General features: G+C 45.4%; 1 protein-coding gene across 1 annotated transcript in view; it reads right to left on the reverse strand.

The window, feature by feature from the left end:
- Window positions 1–12,103, reverse strand: part of plgrkt (plasminogen receptor, C-terminal lysine transmembrane protein) — a 102,499-nt gene extending 90,396 nt beyond the window's left edge. Inside the window, exon 1 of the mRNA XM_068028964.1 lies at window positions 11,962–12,103. The gene's annotated coding sequence lies outside the window, so the exon portion shown is untranslated. The remainder of the gene's footprint in view (window positions 1–11,961) is intronic.
- Window positions 12,104–22,650: the final 10,547 nt, after the last annotated feature.

Below are 22,650 nucleotides of genomic sequence, written 5' to 3' on the forward strand. Positions count from 1 at the left end.
CTGGTTGGAGTCATACCTAGCACAAAGGAAGATAGTTATGGTTGTTGGAGGTCAATCAAGTCAGTCCCAGGACATCACTGCAGGAGTTCATCAGGGTAGTATCTTAGGCCCAACCATCTTCAGCTGCTTCATAAATGACCTTCACTCCACCATAAGTTCAGAAATGGGGACGATCGCTGATGATTGCACAGTGTTCAGCACCATTTGTGTCTCCTCAGATAATGAAGCAGCACATGTCCATATTCAGCAAGACCTGGACAACATCCTGGTTTGGGCTGATAAGTGGCAAGTAACATTTGTGCCACACAAGTGTCAGGCAATGACCATCTCAAACAAGAGAGAATCTAACCATCTCCCCTTGATGTTCAATTGCATTACCATCGCTGAATCCCCCACTATCAACATCCTAGGGGTTACTATTGACCAGAAACTGAACTGGAACTGCCATATAAATACTGTGTCTACAAGAGGAAGTCAGAGGCTGGGAATTCTGTGGCGAGTAACTCACCTCCTGACTCCTCAATGCCTGTCCACCATCTACAAGGCACAAGTGCGATGGAATACTCTCCACTTGCCTGGATGGCTGCAGCTCTAGCAACACTCAAGAAGCTCAGCACCATCCAGAACAAAGCAGCCCGCTTGACTGGCACACCATCCACAAACATTCACTCCCTTCACCACCGACGCACAGTGGCAGCAGTGTGTACCATCCTCAAGATGCACTGCAGCAATGCACCAAGGCTCCTACGATAGCACCTTCCAATCCCGTGACCTCTACCACCTAGAAGGACAAGGGCAGCAGATGCATGGGAACACCACCACCTGCAAGTTCCCCTCCAAGCCACACACCATTCTGACTTGGAACTATATTGCCGTTCCTTCACTGTTGCTGGGTCAAAATCCTGGAACTCTGTTACTAATAGCCCTGTGGGTGTACTGACACCCCAAGTACTGTAGCAATTCAAGAAGGCAGCTCACCACCACCTTCTCAAGGGCAAATAGGATTGGGCAATAAATGCTGGCCTAGCCGGCGACACCAACATGCCATGAACAAATAAAAAAAAATTGTTCAAACTAAGTCTAATGGTGTGCAACCATGATGTTTGGTTGTGAAGGAAAGAAAGAACTTGCATTTATGTAGTACCTTTCAGGACCTCAGGATGTCCCAAAGTTCTTTGCAGCCATTAAATACTTTTGAAGTGTAGTCACTGTTCTAATGCAGGAAACATGGGAGCCAAATTGTGAACAGGAATGAAATCAATGACCAGAACATTTGTTCTAGGTGTTGGTTGAGGGATAAATATCTGCCAGGTTACTGGGACAACTCCCCTGCTCTTCCTCAAATAGTACTGAGGGATCTTTTATGTCCACCAGTGAGGTCAGACTGGCCCTTGGCTTAACACCTCATCCAAAAGATGATACTGATAACAATGCAGCACTCCCTCAGTACTACATGGGAGTGTCAGCCTAGATTATGCACTCAACTCTCTGCTGTGGGGCTTCAATCTACATCCTGCTGACTCAGAACACCTTAGTTCAATGCTGAGCTTCATTGCCAAGACCACTCACTCTGGCCTCAGCTTTTCCAATGTTCTCTTCAAATGGTCTCCCCAGCTTCAGCTTACACAAACTCCAACTCGCCCAGGTCTCTGTGGCCTGTATGTGCACAAAGTCCTACACACCCACTACTCTTGCCCTCAATGACTTTCACTGACACCCTGTCCCAGCACCTCAATGTAAAGATCCACATCCTTATCTCCAGATGTCTCCATGGCTTTGACCCATCATAACTCTGCAATCTTCTCCAGACTTAATTCCAAAACATACCCTCCACTCTTTTAACTCTGGTCCATGGTATCATCTCCCCACCCACAACCATTATTGGCACCATACTGAACCTTCTTGTTATCTCTGTTGCTTCTAATTAAAGTCACTTCAAATCTTATCCTAATCTCCCCGCATTACTGAATGATTGGAATGCCCATTTGGTAATGGCTGTGAATACTTTCACCAGTACAGATCTGCACCTTTAACTACACCTCCTCCAACATGGTATTAAATTCAAATTACTGTAGAGCTTCATCACATAACTGTAAGGAATTATTGTGGAGAAAATGAAACATAAAAATTAAATGATAAATATTAAATGTTTTTGCATTAAAAATTATGACGCATTTAAAGGAAACCTTACAAAAAGTGTAAAGATGATTAAAAATGCCTCTGAAACTCCTGACAACTGGTTTCTGTTGACTGCCACGAGCAGAAACACATGTACCTGAGAAACTAAAGTTTGGCACAGCAATCATCTGCAAAAAATGTCAAAAGGCTACTACATAAAATCCTTTCATGGCCTAAAGTTAATTCGTTAGAAAACTGAAAAAAACAAACTTATGGTAAAAATGCAGACCTTTTTTTTTAGGCAACAGTCAAGGCACAAAAATCAAATTGTAGGAAAAATGAACAGCAATGCTATAGGAAGCTGAACTAACAAGTCACACACACAGAATCACAGAATAATACAGCGCAGAAGAGGCCCTTCGGCTCATCGAGTCTGCACCGATACATTAAAGACACCTGACCTGTCTACCTAATCCCATTTGCCAGCACTTGGGCCATAGCCTTGAATGTTATGATGTGCCAAGTGCTCATCCAGGTACTTTTTAAAGGGTGTGAGGCAACCAGCCTCTAACCACCCTCCCAGGCAGTGCATTGACCGTCACCACCCACTGGGTAAAAAAGTCCTTCCTCAAATCCACCTTAAACCTCCCGCCCCTCACCTTAAACTTGTATCCCTTCGTAACTGACCCTTCAACTAAGGGGAACAGCTGCTCCCTATCCACCCTGTCCATGTCCCTCATAATCTTGGACATTTCGATCAGATCACCACTTAGTCGTTGTTCCAGCAAAAACAACCCAAGCCTATCCAACCTCTCTTCATAGCTTAAATGTTCAAATTGAATAATCATATGAATATCGGAGCAAGGAGGCCACTTAGCCCTCAAGACTGTTCCACCATTCAATGAGATCATGGCTGACCTGTGACCTAATGCCATATACCTGCCTTTGCCCCATATCCCTTAAAACCTGAAGCTAACAAGCATCCATCAATCTCAGATTTAAAATTAACAACTGACCTAGCATCAATTGCTGTTTGTGGAAGAGAGTTCCAAACTTCTATCACCGTTTGTACATAGAGATGTTTACTAATTTCACTCCTGAAAGGTCTGGCTTTAATTTTTAGGCTATGCTCCTAGTCTTAGACTCCCTAAACAGCGGAAATAGTTTCTCCCAATCTTTTCCGCTTAATAGCTTGAAAACTTCAATTAAATCACCCCTCAACCTTCTAAATATCAGGAAATACAACCCTAGTTTGTGTAACCTCTCCTTGTCATTTAATACTTGGAGTTCAGATATCATTCTGTAAATATATGCTGCACTCCCTCCAAGGTCAACAGATCCTTCCTCAGGGGTGGTGCCAGTATTCCAGGTGTTTGTACAGCACAAGTATGACTTTTTCCCCCTTCTATTCTATTCCTCCAGATGTAAAGGCCAGAATTCCATTAGCCTTTTTGATTACTTTCTGTACCTCTTCATGACATTTAAACGATCGATATACATGGGTCCCCAAGTCTCTTTGGACTGCCACTGTTACTAGCTTTTCACCATTTAGAAAGTACTCTATTCTATCCTTTTTAGGTCTACATTGCCGACATTGAAATCCATTTGCTGCAGTTTTGTCCAGTCACTTAATCAATTAATATTTCTTGTAACTTTATGCTTCCATCCACACTATTTATAATGCCATCTATCTTTGTACCATCGGCAAACTTGGAGATGTGGCTTTCTATCCCATCATTGAGGTCCTTAGTAAATACAGTGACTAGTTGAGGCTCCAAAACAGATGCTTGCAGGACATTACTAATCACATCCTGCTAATCAGAATACCTGTCCATTGTTCCTACTCCCTGCTTTTGCCACTCAGCCAATTTTCTAAACAGGTCAATAAATTTGCCTTCAATTGCATGAGTTTCAACCTCATGAAATTCAATTATGCATCCCTGTAATTGGACATTAACAGATGCCAATTCACAAAGCCAGCTCTTAATATAGAATCCAATTTGGTCATGAACCCATTTTGTTTTCACTTTAAGATTTGTCTGTTTAACAGTGTCAGAACACATTGTTATAATGAACAAAAAAATAAAGTAACTATTTCTGCAAGGAGGAACATTTTTCCTTTGTCCTTGCCTTGTTTTCCCGTGTTATTTGTTTAAATAGAGACTGCTTTGTTCACATTTTTAGTTAGGGAAAAGGACAATTGTCAGTTAATCTTTTATTTTCAAACCCAGTGAATAATTTGAACACTGATCTTAGCATCTTTAGTCATCATAAAGAAATACAGGTTACATATCGATATAACTGAACACTGGAATAGTGTTGAGTGCGGTTAAGAAGCAATATGTCCCTGAGTACTTCAGTAACTGTGAATCCGACAATGTACATTGGGTCAACATTTAGTTTTGCAGGAAAGAGAAATCAATCGAGAAATGTCAGCCAATTACCTCAGTTTTTGTGAAACTGACAATAAGATCATATTGGTTTTAGTTATACCACTCAGCTCTTTTTACATGAATATAAATTTATATTTTGTTACTTTTATGAAGAACTGAACTCTATCCATTGTTTCCAGGATTTTCATTTAATCTTTCAGCATTTCCCTCTTATTTAATGCACAGGATTGGGTCACAGGAGTGGACAACTTCCAGGTCAAGAGTTTGGTGTCACAAAATGCCGCAGGCTCAAAGAGAATAACATGAAAGTACAAGACTATGTCTAACCATCAGGCAAGGGCACTCACTTTGAAGGAGTTCTATTACCTGACAGGGTATAGAGGAGGACTGTAGGCTTAATTTCCCGTTTAAAACACCTTAGTTATTCAGATAGACTCAAAGAGCTGACTGATTCAATAGACATTTATAAAATAATGAAGATTGTGGTTACATGGACCAATTATTGCAACTCGATAGGCTGGGGTAGGGGAGGGAAAACAGGACTAGGGGGTCACATCTGCAGGTTGTGTCAGGGGAGAAATAGGTTGGATGCTGGACAGACCTTCTGTTCCCCGAGAGCAGTGGACCTGTGGAAAAGTTTTCCGGCTTATGCGGTGACTGCTGATTCACTAATTTCTTACAAACGAGAGCTGGATCTGCATCTGGCTGGGGCAGAGATCACCTCGTACAAGAGGTCAGTACCTTCTAATGTTAATCAGGACCAGGGTGGTATCCTAAATGAGTTTCGATTGCCGATAAAATTATAGAATAGTTACAGCACAGAAGGAGGTCATTCAGCCTGTCGTGTCTGTGCCAGCTCTCTCAGCAGGAACAATTTAGCTCTTTCCAATCCCTTGCCCTTTCCCCATAGCCCTGGTAATTTTTTTGCCCTTCCCTCCATGGCTTCATCCTTCCCTAGCTCTATAATCTTGTCCAGCCCCACAACCCTGCTCTTCTGGCCTCTTGAACATCCTTGATTTTAATCACTCCACCATTGGTGGCCGTGCCTTCAGCTGCCTGGGCCCTGAGCTCTGGAATTCCCTCCTGAATTCCCTCCCTACACATTCCCTCCACATTGCTTTCCTCCTTTAAGACACTCCTTAAAATCTACCTCTTTGACCAAGTTTGTGGTCACCTGCCCTAATATCTCCTGATGTGGCTTTGTGTCATATTTTGTTTTATAATGTGAACTGTGAAGTGTATTGGGACGTTTTATTACATTCAGGGTGCTATACAAATATAAATTGTTGTTGTTGCTGCTTATTCAATTCTCTTTTGAAAGCCACAATTGAACCTGCCTCCACCACACTCTCAGGCAGTGCATTCCACATCCTAACCACTCGCTGTATGAATTTTTGTTCACCTCACCATTTGTTCTTTTACCAATCACCTTATATCAGTGTCCTCTGGTTCTTGAACCCTCTGCCAATGGGAACAATTTCTCTCTATCTGCTTGGTCCAGGTTTGTCATGATTTTGAACACCTTCAGCAAATCTCCTCTCAACCTTCTCTTCTCTAAGGAGAACTACCCCAGCTTCTCCAATCTATCCACCAAACTGAAGGTCCTCATCACTGGAACCATTCTCGTAAATCTTTCCTGCGCCCTCTCGAAAGCCTTCACATCCTTCCTAAAGAGCATTACCCAGAATTAGGCACAATACTCCAGTTGAAGCCAAACCAGTGTTTTATAAAGGTTCATCATAACTTCCTTGTTTTTGCACTCTATGCTTAAAGGGGTTGGAGAGGAATTTTCCATTTTTTTCCCTGAATTGTTCTGGGTTTTTAATCTGCTCTTTTGCCTTTCCCAGGGTATTACATGGTTCCAGGTGAGTGGGGAGTATATGTATTGTGACGCGTAAGGCATCACAACTGTGTATGGGGCAGGCTGGATGGAGCACCAGCTCCTTTGCTATATGCTATTTTAATATGTTCATATAAACCTCTTTCATGAGTTTACATTACAAAGGATGTTCCTATGGGCCAACTTATAACAAGGTTGAATGTAGCTCTCTGAATAAAGTCTATTCTCTTTGAGATACGCCCAACAGGTAGACAGACTTACAGGTCTCAGCCAAGTCCATTTTTAAACTTCCTGTTGGTAGATGCAGAGCGACAAATTCAAGTGAATCTCCTTCCAATTTTGCCTCTCTCTGGGAAAGTGACTTGCTACCTTCCACCAGTGGCATAGCTAAGATTAGGAATGCAGTGTGAAGAACAGAGTCTTCTCAATAAAGTTTACACTTCAACATGTGTCACGGGCAGTCCCCTTTCTGCCAATACAGCAAGCAATAGGTAATCTGAGAATGGGGAGTGTTGCTCATGAACGAGCCCCAATATTTCTCATCCAGACATGAGATACCAAAGCTGATAATCAAAGTGCACCAAATCTGAGAAAGGATAATCCACCCTCATTCTCATGCACAAGGACCTAAAAAAAAAGGCCGCATAGCTTGTCTTTCACATACATTTATGTGAGCAGTGGGAAAAATGGAGGAAAAAAAAAGAACCTTAACAGGGTATTGTACAGGGGGCTGAAAAGGGAAAGATCACATGTTAATGCAAACTTCTATTAAAGCAATAGACCCTGACAAAATTCTGCACAGTGTTGTTATCTTCTAACTGTGGCCTGTGAAGGTGATTAAATAAAGAACATTGTGTATTATTACAGCTTAAGATAACACCAGAAAGCTGGAGACAGATGACTAATTTTAAACAGGAAATTTTATAGTATTATGACAAAATTCAGGTTGGAGGTATCACAGCACCAACATAGTTCCTGAAGTTTTGAATTGGATGAAAGGGCTTGAAGCATATTTGTTGGTGTAGCATTTGTAATAAATGTGAATGGGACTTTCAGCCAAATGTCATAATGTTGCTGTTTTGCAATCTTCAGTGCTTATATTCTTCTTATTTTTTATGAAACTATGTTGCTCAGACACAGATTAGAGATTGAAAATGAAATTTTAAGCTTTAACGCTGATGCGTTTTTATCTTGTATGCAAATGACAATGATACACTTGTAACTATTTATCCGAGATGCAGTATTAGCCACGTCAGGAATTAATGCATCATATTTACAGACACTGTGGTTGCAGCAAACACTTTCCTGTCATGCCACCTCAAGGCCTACGTCCGTGTGAGATATTAAGAGTTAAACCCCCGGCACTCGTTAGGAATCAACGTTTGCATGATGTGATAATTGTAAAGGATGATCAAAGCACCAATGTCCTCTCTAAATAAAGCACTGCCTATGAACATTGTTACCTGAGTCAGAAAGTTATGAGTTCAAGAGATGCTTGAGCACATAATCTAGGCTGGCGCTTCAGTGCATTGTTGAGGGAGTGCTACACTGTATGTGGAGTCGTCTTTCTGATGAGACGTTAAACTGAGATCCTGTCTGCCTCCTGAAGTGGATGGTAAAGATCCAATAGCATTATTTGAAGAACGGCAGGGGGTCTCCCCCAGTGTCCTGCTCATTATTTATCCCTCAACCAGCTTTACAGGGCCACAGTGTTACCTGCCCTCCTGTATGCGTCGGAAAAATGGACACTGTACAGCAGACATCACAAAGCCCTGGAGAGATATCACCAGCGGTGCCTCCGCAATATCCTGCAAATTCAATGGCAGGACATAGAGCATGGCTACCCAACCCGAACCCGACGGGTAGGGTCGCTCTTCCGGGTCCAGTATTCGGCCTCAGGTTGGGTCAGGACAGGTCGGACACTCTCTATCACCATCTCCGGTAGGTGGCTCCAATGTTAACGTACTTTCTAGACTTGCAAGGTTTTGTTACAGTTTTTTTAAGCTTGTGCAGATAAGCAACAAAGTGAAAAACGGAAGGTAGGTTAACTGATGGTCGGTTCGGGTCGGGCATGGAAAAAAATGAAAGGACCCGGGCCGGGTCGGGCTCGGTGTTGGATGTGGTTCTGTCGGGCTCGGGTCAGGCTTCATTTGCAGACCCAAGCCAGCCTTTAGCAGGACAGGCGCTCCAATCTCAGTATCCTCTCTCAGGCCAAGACCCCCAGTATCGAGACACTGGTCATGGCTAGTCAGTTACGTTAGGCGGGCCACATCATCCGCATGCCTGAGACAAGACTCCCAAAACAAGTTTCCTACGCCGAGCTCTGTCACGGCAAGAGGTTACCAGGAGGGCAGAGGAAATGCGACAAGGGTGTCCTTAAAGCCTCCTTGAAAAAATGTGACATCACCACTGACCTGTGGGAATGTCTTGCCCGGGACCACCCAAAATGGAGAAGCAGCATCCGCGATGGTTCAAACCACGTGCACAGGCAGCGACCAAGTGCAAACAGTGGAAGGAGTGTTTGGAAATCTGAGCATCCCATTCACTCATCTCATCAAACACCACCTGCCCCACCTGTGGCAGAGTGTGCGGATCCAGAATTGGACTATTCAGTCACCCATGGACCCACAACCCTGGAGTGGAAGAAAGTCATCCTCGTTCCTGAGGGACTGCCTAAGAGATCCCTCAACCTGCATCATTGCATGGAAAGTACTTTGCGATGACCTGAGGTTGTGAAAGGCACTATATAAATGCAAGCCCTTTCCCCTTTTCATCCTAATGATTTTAAAACAGCTGATAAGAAACTGCTAGAAACAAAAGAAACATTTTTCATCTTACAATTGATTGCCGCATCCTAGAAAATGAGGTACTCTGCATGTTCAAACTGCACAATCACAATTCAGTTCACCACCAGGGCAAAATATATCAAGTTCAAACCCAGGCATTTTGGGGAGTCTTGTGCCTTCAAGTAAAACTTTAATGAAGGCATTAAAAGACCATAAAAACAATTCATTGGACACATTTAATCATGTAATTGTGAAATATGCAGTGTTTTGAATTGTCATTTTGCTTGGGCCCTTAATTTGGATATTTGAAATATCAATTATTGAGAAAGAATGGTGAATATAAAATTTAATGAAAAAGTTTCAGAAAATATCTTGAACAATTTGTGTGGAAAAGATAATACAGTGCCACCCAGTGGCCACATTGAGAAGTTACAGAATTGGGTTCTCAAAAATAAGGTCATAGGTATTTATAATGTGAAAGGTTACACAAAAGTGTGATGAAAAGAACAAGTTGAAGTAATACTTTTAAATGCAGGAGTTGCATCCAGATGCCAGATTTCTAAATAGTTATGGGAAAAGAAAAGCAGAAGGGAGATACAGAGGAAGAAGAGAAACAGCATCATAAAGAGAGACAGGTGAGACAGAGAAACCAAGTTCCTTGACAAAGCGCGTGCACTGATGCAGGAGATCGACTCCTTTATATATATGTCTTGCACATAGTATGCACTTCTTTTAAGCGTCACATTGACTTTCAGTAACATTTTACCGTCATGTCCACAGTCTTTCTTTGATGATATCACACCCAATTGTTATCATACAGCAATGTGCAATGCCACAGAAGAGCTAGCCTATTAACATAGTAAATACCCACAATTATAGCAGAAAAACTGAATGAGGACATTCTCAAAAAGCTGGATTTTCAGGAAACTTTAAAAGGTGAGGAGAGAAATAGCAAAACAGAGAGGTTTAGGAAACGATTTGCAGAATGTTGGGCCAAAAAGACTAGAGGCTCTGCCTCCGAAGGCAGGAGGAAAGGAATGGCTGCACAGGAGGACAGAGTTGAAAGACCATAAGGTGCCTAGGGTTCGGCACTAGAGTGGAGCCGAGCCTTCATACTTGTGGATTGGAGAGTCAATGGTGGTTGACAAGGGGATTGGTGATAGGGGAGTGAGAGGTAGTGGTATAGGATGTAAACTGGCATAGTTTTGGATGGGCAGGAAGTAAAGAGATACAGACCCTTAGAAAATAGGCGACAGGTTTAGATAGAGGATTTGGATCGGCGTAGGCTTGGAGGGCCGAAGGGCCTGTTCCTGTGCTGTAATTTTCTTTGTTCAAGCCTGTTTTGGGTGAATCTCAAGGAAATTGTGAGGAGAGGTGGCATAGTTTCGCCTTGTATTTTCTTAAGTATAAGATTAAGGGCTGATCTAATTGAGATAGTTAAGACAATCAAAGGAACTGATAGGTAGATAGAGAGAAAGTATTTCTTCTGGTGCGGCAGTTCTGATCAAGGGGGATTAAACTTAAAACTAGAACTGGGTCATTCAGGATGCAGTTCTTCACACAAAGGGTAGTGGAAATCTGGAATACCCTTCGCCAAAAAGCTGAGGAGATTGGGTCAATTGAAAATTTCAAAACTTAGACTGTCAGATTTTTGTTTGGCAAGGGTGTTCGATAGAGTGGACCATAATCTCATTAAATAGTGGATCAGGCTCAAGGCACTAAATGACCTCCTCCTGTCCGTTGCTTCCTCTTATGAGAGGATTTGATGTTGGATAAGCAGTGAGGCAGTGCAGTGCTTGTTAAGGGAGTGTGGCAGAGAGTTAGATCTGGGGACTGCCAGCATACCTGTAGAAACTAACAGTTTTTCATTCAAGCTTCAGAATTGGAAGGGGCAAACTCTGCATTAACCCCATCACGCTAATCAGCTGACTACAGGCAACCACGCCATAAAGTTATCCGTTCTGAAATGAGAATGAACTCAAGAAAGAGCTATAAGAAAAAACTATGAATACTCGAAATCTGAAAAAAAAACCTGAAAATGCAGGAATAGTTTTGGTGTAAGATTACAGCTGGAAATGTTAACCAATTTTTGTTTCCAGATGCCAAACAACCTGCTGAGCATTTTCCAGCATTGTTGATATATTTAAGAGAACCAAATACAAATTCCAGTCCACACTGTTTTAATGGAGAGGGTAACCATTTGAAAATAAAGCTATAAAATAGAGGGCAAAAAAAATTACATGAGCCAGTTAAACACGTGCAAGGAATTTAAAAAAAAATTGTTTCTGGGGCACATTTTAAAATAACAAAGGGGGGAGAAAAGTGAATTTTAAAGTGAAAGTTTTGAAGCTTTCTTCCTTTGAACTCTAACCAAAGGGGTGAGTAGCTACTCACCAACCCTCCAATAACATTAGTTGGCCATCTGGAGTATAAGCAGCTTCCAGCTCTGAAATATGAGACTATACATTGACATACCAAAAGCTAAAGCATTGCAGGGCAACACTGCTCAATATGTAGAAACCAAACCTTAACACTGCATGCCTTATACGAACTCTTAGATTCATTTATTGCAAATTTATGTATAAGTTTATCTGGTAAAGGTAGACCAAATGTGGGCAGTTGAAATGTGACCATTTCCACATAACAAAGCTAAAAGAGCATTCTACAAGGATAGTCCAATTCCTTCTTTTTAAAAAGGTATTAAGCAGGAGCCTGGAGCATTGGAAGGGCAATTTTAGTCTGTTTGAACCCCCAGTGTGAATGGTTTATTATTTAGCTGGCTGTGCCAGTGCTGAACATGCTTGGACAGGATCTCTGCACATACCGTGAGGGAGCCAGAGGTTGCTGCAGGCAGGTTCGCTGCTACTGTATGCTCTGCCACTGAAGCTGGACTGTCCGCATCAGCGCTCCCTTTGTCCCGGACACTGCTGCACTTCACAAATACGGAAAAGAACACCCTCCTCCCCACACTTGTCAGAATGAACCAACCACCCGCTTTCCCTGCGTTTCAGCAGCGTGCAATCCGCCCAAGAAGCCTAGATTCTCGCAATTAGCCTTCTCCACTTGCGAATGTTAATGCAGGAGTGCTGCAGCCCACACCTCTCTCTCTCTCCTTCCCCATCTCTCTCCTTCCCCATCTCTCTCCTTCACTATCTCTCTCGCCATCCCTCTCTCTTTCGCCATCTCTCTCTCTTCCCCATCTCTCTCTTCCCCATCTCTCTCTCTTTCCCTATCTGTCTCTCTTTCCCTATCTCTCTCTTTCCCCATCACTCTCTCCCCATCTTTCCCTTTCCCCATTCTTCCTTCACTATCTCCCTCTCTTTCCCCATCTCTCGCTTTCCCCTTTCTCCCTTCACTATCTCTCTCCCTTTCCCCATTTCTCTCTTCCCCATCTCTCTCTCTTCCCCATCTCTCTCTCTTCCCCATCTCTCTCTTTCCCCATCTCATTCTTTCCCATCTCTCTCTCTTTCCACATCTCTCTCTTTCCCCAATCACTCTCTCCCTTCCCCATCTCTCTCTTTCCCCATTCTCCCTTCACTATCTCTCTCTCTTTCCCCCTTTCTCTCTCTTTCCCCATCTCTTAGGCGGCACAGTGGCGCAGTGGTTAGCACAGCAGCCTCACAGCTCCAGGGACCCGGGTTCGATTCCGGGTACTGCCTGTGTGGAGTTTGCAAGTTCTCCCTGTGTCTGCGTGGGTTTTCTCCGGGTGCTCCGGTTTCCTCCCACAGCCAAAAGACTTGCAGGTTGGTAGGTAAATTGGCAATTATAAATTGTCACTAGTATAGGTAGGTGGTAGGGAAATATAGGGACAGGTGGGGATGTTTGGTAAGAATAGGGGATTAGTGTAGGATTAGTATAAATGGGTGGTTGATGTTCGGCACAGACTCGGTGGGCTGAAGGGCCTGTTTCAGTGCTGTATCTCTAATCTAAATCTAATCTATCTCCCCTTCCTGATCTCTCTCTCATTTCCCCCATCTCTCTCTCTCAACCTGTCTTGCCACCTTCAATGACTTATGCACATATACACCTAGCTCCCTCTGCTCCTGCACCCCCTTTAGAATTGCACCCTTTATTTGATATTGTCTCTCCATGTTTTTTTTGCAATATGGATGAAGTTTGTAATGTAAAAGTGGAGATTAATTTATGTTGTATAGAGAGGAAAGAGAGGAAAGGTTGGGTTGAGTGGTGGGAAGGTGTGCATCACTGGAATGGAAGGGATAAGAAAGAATGCTGGGGCAGAGATACTGAGTGTCAGATATTGGTGCTGACCAGTGGGTAACAAAATTGAGAGTTTGGGTGAGTGACGTGGAATGGTTTGGGAACAAAGGAGGAGAGGAGCTAGAGGTTGTTATTACATGCAAGAGATAATGTGCTCTGAGTAGGAAGAACAGATACTTGTAATGAAGGAGAAATGAGGGGACAGGTCTGGAGGAAAGTAAATTCCACTGGGGAGGGAAATCTTGGGATTTGGGGGAGGATTGGGCAGGTTTCAGGGTGGGTGAGAATTCCAGATTGTGTTTAAGACAGTGAAAGTGTTTCTGAGACGATTGGGTGTGGGGTAATGGAGCATGTGGATAGTGGGAGCATAATTCCAGGATCCAGGAATACTGTGGAGCAATGTTCCCTCTGAGCTGCATTGGGGTCGTCACCGCACCACAATGCAGAACGTACCGTGCAGGGAAAACTTGGTCACACACAACCAGCGTTCCATTTAACACACGTGCATGCACGGTTGTGCGGCAATCTTAAAGGGACTGCACAGTGCAACAAGCAGGCGTGCACAGCAGAGAGAAATTAGAGGGAACATCGCTATGTGTCACTAGTGAGAGGGGAATTACAGAGCATGGCAGTGATCAGAAAGTGGTGTTAGGAGGGAGGAAAAATGGAAGTAGGTTTGTGGAATTTAGGAATAATGGAGGTGGTTTGATTTTACTGGAGGAGAGGATAGTGAGGGCCAAGGGTGTAGCAATGGTGCCAGATGATGTGAGCCTTGGGCACAGGAAAAGTGGAAGATGCCTGAGTATTGGAGGGTGTCACTCGACTGAGCCAGGCACCGGAATCCCACCTTCAGAAGCCCAATGGCCTGCTCAATGGTTGGTCTGCTGAGCAGGTGGCATTAGTCGTTTCACTTCTGTGCCTCTGTCTGGAGCTCTCATTGAGGGGTGAGTAGCTATCTCTTCAAGGAATTTCCCTTATCCCCTTGGATCCATCCATGCACTTTGGGGGATGGAGTGAAGGACTGAGACAGCCTGGACTGGCAGAGGATGGACGAGTCATGGCAGCTGCCGGGAAAGCGAGCACACACAGAGAGAAAGCTCTTGTTGGGGTCACAGACCAATTGGTCTTTGAGGGAGTAGAAGCCCTTCCTGTTGGTGGATCTCACTGGCCAGTCACTGGGTGCCTTGATGGCCACATGAGCACAATCGATGATGCCCTGCACCTGGGAAAATCCAGCAATGGAGGCGAAACCCACTTTCCTCTGTGCCTGCACAGGCTCATCTATGTTAAAGTGTGCATAGTCCATGCCCTCCTGAATATGGCATTGTGACCTGCCTGATGGTATGATGAGCTGTCAACTGCGAGATGCCACCTGGGTCCACAGCTGATCCCTGGAATGACCCTGGTTGCATAGAAGTTTCGAGTGATGGAGACCTTGCCAGCTGCAGGTTAGGGACTGCCATGGGGGCTGTGAGGCCTCAGGTCATTGTGGATCAGAGCGCACAGGACCGAGACCATCTCTGGATAGGCACAGGTTCCTACGACACTGGCACTCTGTCATTTGCAGATAGCTGACTCTCGGGCTGTGCACCCAATGTCTTGGGTAGCACCTTCCTCCTCTTGCAGTGCCCCGCTGTGCTCTTCTGTCCTCTTGCTCTCCGGGGGAATGCATCTGCTGAAGCTCATCCTGGCTACTCTGCCCAATGTCAAAGAAACCTATGCATTCACCAGGCCTTTCCCTGACAATCCCAGCCGCCCCAGTAATGCAAGGGGGCTCATGTCCCTCTCCGGATTCCTGCCACTCACCACTGAGCAAAGCAATTTACACAGGTCCAGCAATGGCCATTCTGTGGCACTCTTGAAGCAGCTGAGCTTTACTTTGAGCCTCTGTAGTATTTTAATCAGCCCTTCTCATAGCCCTCATGGTCCCTCATAGTGTCCAACCTGCTGTGTTCCCTCCATGGCATCCTCTACGTTCCCAGCCATTGAAAATTAAAACTTGCTGCTGACAAGCCTGTTAATGAGCTCTTCAATGAGCTCAATAGGCACTTAATTGGGGGCTTGAACCCTACCCGTTCCTTCGCTGCCAGCATCCCCTTAAAAATGGTGTTGCATTCCAGAGGCGGGGGGTCCCAGTGCCGATCTCCATGAACGCGATCTTCAGATTGCACTCACCTCCGTACCAGCACTCAGTGGGCATTAAAAATCTGGCACTCTGTGTCTACTCTATCAAAATCTTTCATTATTTTAAAGCTCCTCCATTGGGTCGCCCCTCACTTTTTTTTCAAGAGAAAGGAGACTCAGGCTGTTCATCCATTCCTGATCAGTATAACCTCTCATTTCTAGTTCTTTTTTAGTTTTCTTTTTAAAATGCGATTGCCTGCTTCTGTGTAACACCATGAAAATAAAGCAATTAGTTTTGGCTAAACATAATGTTCTGACCGTGTGTAAACGACTGCTTTTGAAGTAGACACGAGAGCCTAGTTGGCATCTGACATGGTTTCCAGTTTGATATATCCTGGTTAAGGGTAATTGTTAGTCCCAGGTCATGCTTGACATACAGATTTCAGTTCCTAGGTGCATGCAGTGAACGCAGGGTAAGTGTTGGAGGGGCGCACAAACCATAATGATGATCCGAGGTGACTTGGTGCACTATACTGTTCTGATTCTGGCTGTGTCCAGTGTGTTCTTGTACCACTATCTGTACTGAGAGCAGAAGGTACATTTGTGACAGCAGCAGTACACTGTGCTACTTTACAACTGCCTTCGAAAGTAATGATGTGGAACACCGAAGAAAATTATGCTTCAGAAGCTAGGATGAAATTGGAACATATGAGCTACCATGTGTTTTCCTCCTACCTCCTCAACAGGAGTGTCTTCGACTGTCTCGAGCATATTCTGTAGGTTATCAAGGATTTCACTGTATTGCTGTCCCCACCATTACCACTGCAAAAGTGATCTGAACAGTCACTATTGGCTGTGGCCATTCTGTAACCATTATGCGATGTTGAATTAGCATCTTTATACATAGCTGCGTGATTCAAATGTTAGGGACTCTGTTTTTAAAATAAAAAGCAGCAATATCATTGTGAAATCTTTTACCTAGTTGTATTAGTGTTGCTAAAGTGCTAAATATATCTACTCATGATGGATTTTAAAATGCACCCTCTTCACGTGCAATCCACTCGCCAGACGTTCATATTTGGATATTGTGGGCACTGTCCACTGATTTCTGTCCATTAAAATTTGCAAGCCGGAAATAGGGGTGATTGAACAGCTTGTTCACTTATTGCTATTTGGGCAATTTGAAAAGGAGCATCAGTGCGTGTAATAAAAACAGAAAATGCTGGAAATACTCAGCTGGTCAGGCAGCATCTGTGTGGAGCAAAACAGCTGTCCTGCCACATCCAGTCATGAATGTGGTGGACAATTAAACACCTAACAGGAGGAGGTGGCTCCACAAATATCCCCATCCTCAATGATGGGGGAGCCCAGCACATCAGTGCAAATGATAAGGCTGAAGCATTTGCAACAATCTTCAGCCAGAAGTGCTGAGTGGATGATATATCTTGGCCACCTCCTGAAGGTCCCAGGATCACAGATGCCAATTTGAGTCACTCCGCGTGATATCAAGAAACGACTGAAGGCACTGGATACTGCAAAGGCTATGGGCCCTGACAATATTCCGGGAATAGTACTGAAGACCTATGCTCCAGAACTTGCTGCGCCCCGAGACAAGCTGTTCTAGTATAGCTAAAACACTGGCATCTACCCTGCAATGTGGAAAATTACCCAGGTGTGTCCTGTACACAAAAAGCAGGACAAATCCAACCTGGCCAATTACTGCCTCATCAGTCTACTGTCGATCATCAGTAAAGTGATGGAAGGTGTCATCAACAGTGCCATCAAGCAGCACTTGCTTAGCAATAACCTGCTCAGTGATGCTCAGTTTGGGTTCCGCCAGGGCCACTCAGCTCCTGACCTCATTCCAGCCTTGGTTCATGCATGGACAAAAGAGCTGAACTCCAGAGGTGAGGTGAGAGTGACTGCCCTTGACATCAAGGCAGCATTTGACCGAGCATCAAGGAGCCCTAGTAAAACTGGAGTCAATGGGAATCGGCTGGGGGGAATATTCTTCGCTGGTTGGAATCGTACCTAACGCAAAGGAAGATGGTTGTGGCTGTTGGAGGTCAATCATCTGAGCTCCAGGACATCACTGCAGGAGTTCCTCAGGGTAATGTCCTAGGCCCAACCATCTTCAGCTACTTCATCAATGACCTACCTTCAATCATCAGAAATGGGGATGCTCGCTGATGATTGCACAATGTTCAGCACATCCGTGACTCCCCAGATACTGAAACAGTCCGTGTAGAAAGGCAGCAAGACCTGGACAATATCCAGGCTTGGGCTGATAAGTGGTAAATAACATTCGCACCACACAATGGCACGCAAACTCAGAAAGCCCAGACGTATGTGAAAAGGAAACTTTTCTCCAGGAAAAGTTCGAGTTTTGCTTTCTGATTTGATTTGATTCACAGCACCTCTGCTACAAGAATTAGATCTTTAGTTTTTTGATGAAATCTACTCAATTGTTGATACAAGCTGCCGCTTGTTTGATTCAGTTCCTGAAATAATGCTGTCCAGATTGTCAGAATCTGTGACGTTCCCATAGATGAGGACTTTATTATGGTAGATGGTGGCCAATGACATATAGCTACAAATACCGCAATCTGCAACACAACGACATTGCTGGTAGTGGTCATTGAACCAATTGTGTTTGACCTTCCATCATTTTAGTAACAGTGTTAGTTTTTCAGGTTTTGCCCTTTTGTTCCACCCCAAGTCATCCCCAAGGTTTCGAAATGCTGGTCTGATTGATTAGCAGCTTAACACAGCTCTGCTTCTTCTCAGCCCACTGGAGCTGCTTCCAATGTTGGTAGAATTAAGCAGGGCAATGTTAACTGCCTTGTGGGCGTCTCGGGAGAGACCAAGGCTAAGGGAGTAAACCCTAACAGAAAATCCGGAGCGGAACCCCGTAGGCGGTCATGTGTCACCTTTGGCATGTTTCCGGCAGTTCCTGCAGCCATACTGGTGCCAAACGTCGTGTCCTGCACTCGTTTGGACCCCACCAGAAAGGCCGAGAGGGGGGTTTTGACGACTGGGCAACTCTCAACCTCCATAAATTTGCCCAGGCATGCGCCATGGAGAGGTCACTCCATAGTTGCCTCACAGTGACTGAAACAACACGGAAGGCAGCAGTTACGGGTTATAAGTCCAGATAAATTGGCGTAGAAACTGGGCGCCACGGGTTGCCTTTGTCGGTGGGAGAGGTCATTGCACCTCACTGGACAGCTACCGCCCGCCTCAAACCGGGCAGCCCCCGGTCAATAAGGTTCTGTCCCGCCACAGTCTGCCTGCTTCAATGGGTGCTTGGAGCTCAGGGTCATTGCCCGAAAGGTGGACTGATACACCGCACCAAACAACATGAAAAAAGGAAAGAAGGTACCAGCCCTTCGCTTTGCAAGCTGGAACGTCAGAACTATGTGTCCTGGCCTGTCAGAAGACCTTACACAAATCAACGATTCTCGGAAGACCGCCATCATTAACAACGAGCTCAGTAGATTCAATGTGGACATTGCAGCACTTCAGGAGACTCGCCTCCCCGCGAGTGGCTCTCTAGCAGAGCAAGACTACACCTTCTTCTGGCAGGGCAGGGATCCTGAAGAACCAAGACAGCATGGAGTGGGCTTCGCCATCAGAAACTCCTTGCTCAGCATGATAGAGCCTCCCTCAAATGGCTCGGAACGCATACTGTCCATCCGACTGCTCACCACCTCTGGTCCAGTACACCTACTCAGCATCTATGCTCCAATACTCTGCTCCGCACCTGAAGCTAAAGACCAGTTCTATGAACAACTCCATAACATCATTAGCAGCATCCCCAACACCGAACACCTATTCCTGCTGGGGGACTTTAATGCCAGGGTTGGGGCCGACCATGACTCATGGCCCTCCTGCCTTGGGCGCTATGGCGTTGGAAGGATGAATGAGAACGGGCAGAGACTGCTTGAGTTGTGTACCTATCATAACCTCTGCATCACCAACTCGTTCTTTCACACTAAACCCTGTCACCAGGTTTCATGGAGGCACCCAAGATCACGTCGTTGGCACCAGCTAGACCTCATTGTCACAAGGCGAGCCGCCTTAAACAGTGTTCAAATCACACGCAGCTTCCACAGTGCGGACTGCGACACCGACCACTCCCTGGTGTGCAGCAAGGTTAGACTCAGACCAAAGAAGTTGCATCATTCCAAGCAGAAGGGCCACCCGCGCATCAACACGAGCAGAATTTCTCACCCACAGCTGTTACAAAAATTTCTAAATTCACTTGTAACAGCCCTTCAAAACACTCCCACAGGGGATGCTGAGACCAAGTGGGCCCACATCAGAGACGCCATCTATGAGTCAGCTTTGACCACCTACGGCAAAAGTGCGAAGAGAAATGCAGACTGGTTTCAATCTCATAATGAAGAGCTGGAACCTGTCATAGCCGCTAAGCGCATTGCACTTTTGAACTACAAGAAAGCCCCCAGCGATTTAACATCCGCAGCACTTAAAGCAGCCAGAAGTACTGCACAAAGAACAGCTAGGCGTTGCGCAAACGACTACTGGCAACACCTATGCAGTCATATTCAGCTGGCCTCAGACACCGGAAACATCAGAGGAATGTATGATGGCATGAACAGAGCTCTTGGGCCAACCATCAAGAAGATCACCCCCCTCAAATCTAAATCAGGGGACATAATCACTGACCAACGCAAACAGATGGACCGCTGGGTTGAGCACTACCTAGAACTGTACTCCAGGGAGAATGCTGTCACTGAGACTGCCCTCAATGCAGCCCAGCCTCTACCAGTCATGGATGAGCTGGACATACAGCCAACCAAATCGGAACTCAGTGATGCCATTGATTCCCTAGCCAGCGGAAAAGCCCCTGGGAAGGACAGCATTACCCCTGAAATAATCAAGAGTGCCAAGCCTGCTATACTCTCAGCACTACATGAACTGCTATGCCTGTGCTGGGACGAGGGAGCAGTACCCCAGGACATGCGCGATGCCAACATCATCACCCTCTATAAAAACAAAGGTGACCGCGGTGACTGCAACAACTACCGTGGAATCTCCCTGCTCAGCATAGTGGGGAAAGTCTTTGCTCGAGTCGCTCTGAACAGGCTCCAGAAGCTGGCCGAGCGCGTCTACCCTGAGGCACAGTGTGGCTTTCGTGCAGAGAGATCGACTATTGACATGCTGTTCTCCCTTCGTCAGATACAGGAGAAATGCCGTGAACAACAGATGCCCCTCTACATTGCTTTCATTGATCTCACCAAAGCCTTTGACCTCGTCAGCAGACGTGGTCTCTTCAGACTACTAGAAAAGATCGGATGTCCACCAAAGCTACTAAGTATCATCACCTCATTCCATGACAATATGAAAGGCACAATTCAACATGGTGGCTCCTCATCAGAGCCCTTTCCTATCCTGAGTGGTGTGAAACAGGGCTGTGTTCTCGCACCCACACTTTTTGGGATTTTCTTCTCCCTGCTGCTTTCACATGCGTTCAAATCCTCTGAAGAAGGAATTTTCCTCCACACAAGATCAGGGGGCAGGTTGTTCAACCTTGCCCATCTAAGAGCGAAGTCCAAAGTACGGAAAGTCCTCATCAGAGAACTCCTCTTTGCTGACGATGCTGCTTTAACATCTCACACTGAAGAATGCCTGCAGAGTCTCATCGACAGGTTTGCGTCTGCCTGCAATGAATTTGGCCTAACCATCAGCCTCAAGAAAACGAACATCATGGGGCAGGATGTCAGAAATGCTCCATCCATCAATATTGGCGACCACGCTCTGGAAGTGGTTCAAGAGTTCACCTACCTAGGCTCAACTATCACCAGTAACCTGTCTCTAGATGCAGAAATCAACAAGCGCATGGGTAAGGCTTCCACTGCTATGTCCAGACTGGCCAAGAGAGTGTGGGAAAATGGCGCACTGACACGGAACACAAAAGTCCGAGTGTATCAGGCCTGTGTCCTCAGTACCTTGCTCTACGGCAGCGAGGCCTGGACAACGTATGCCAGCCAAGAGCGACGTCTCAATTCATTCCATCTTCGCTGCCTTCGGAGAATACTTGGCATCAGGTGGCAGGACTATATCTCCAACACAGAAGTCCTTGAAGCGGCCAACACCCCCAGCTTATACACACTACTGAGTCAGCGGCGCTTGAGATGGCTCGGCCATGTGAGCCGCATGGAAGATGGCAGGATCCCCAAAGACACATTGTACAGCGAGCTCGCCACTGGTATCAGACCCACCGGCCGTCCATGTCTCCGTTATAAAGACGTCTGCAAACGCGACATGAAATCGTGTGACATTGATCACAAGTCGTGGGAGTCAGTTGCCAGCATTCGCCAGAGCTGGCGGGCAGCCATAAAGACAGGGCTAAATTGTGGCGAGTCGAAGAGACTTAGTAGTTGGCAGGAAAAAAGACAGAGGCGCAAGGGGAGAGCCAACTGTACAACAGCCCCAACAAACAAATTTCTCTGCAGCACCTGTGGAAGAGCCTGTCACTCCAGAATTGGCCTTTATAGCCACTCCAGGCGCTGCTTCACAAACCACTGACCACCTCCAGGCGCGTATCCATTGTCTCTCGAGATAAGGAGGCCCAAAAGAAAAGAAATGTTAACAGTAGTCCAGGTGGAGAGTGGGATGATATGTTGATGCTCCTACAACCAGCAGCACCCATGCAAATATTCAAGTTTTTGCAAATAGTCGAATGTGTTGGTAAGATACTTCTACTTCAGTTGTGTCAGCATCACAGGCTAACATCTGTATTCCGTCAACAGGGGCAGGGCGAAGAGATAGGTTCCTACATCTACATCAGCCGGAACAGGAACTGAACCCACACTGTTAGTGCTATTCTGAACCGCACACGAGCCAACTGAGCTAACCGACCCCCTTACGGGGGTTATTTTGGGAAAAGGGTGAAAACAGGTGCTAAATGAGGGCTGTACTAATAAGACATGCCTGCTTGAAAGTCTGGATTTAGCACACAGTTTTGGTCCTAATTTCTGATTAAATTTGTCTGGAGGTGCTAGGCTATACATGTGCAGGTTTAGCTCTCAAGAGCTGAAAAGATGCAATTTTCGTGGAGCAGTAGATGTGGGATCCTCACACACACTTCCACTGAAGGTGTGGCATGCTCTGGCTGGCACACAGTGGCAAATTACAGCATGGCTCA

The sequence above is a fragment of the Heterodontus francisci genome, chromosome 4 (genome assembly GCF_036365525.1).
Source record: "Heterodontus francisci isolate sHetFra1 chromosome 4, sHetFra1.hap1, whole genome shotgun sequence".
Classification (NCBI taxonomy): domain Eukaryota; kingdom Metazoa; phylum Chordata; class Chondrichthyes; order Heterodontiformes; family Heterodontidae; genus Heterodontus; species Heterodontus francisci.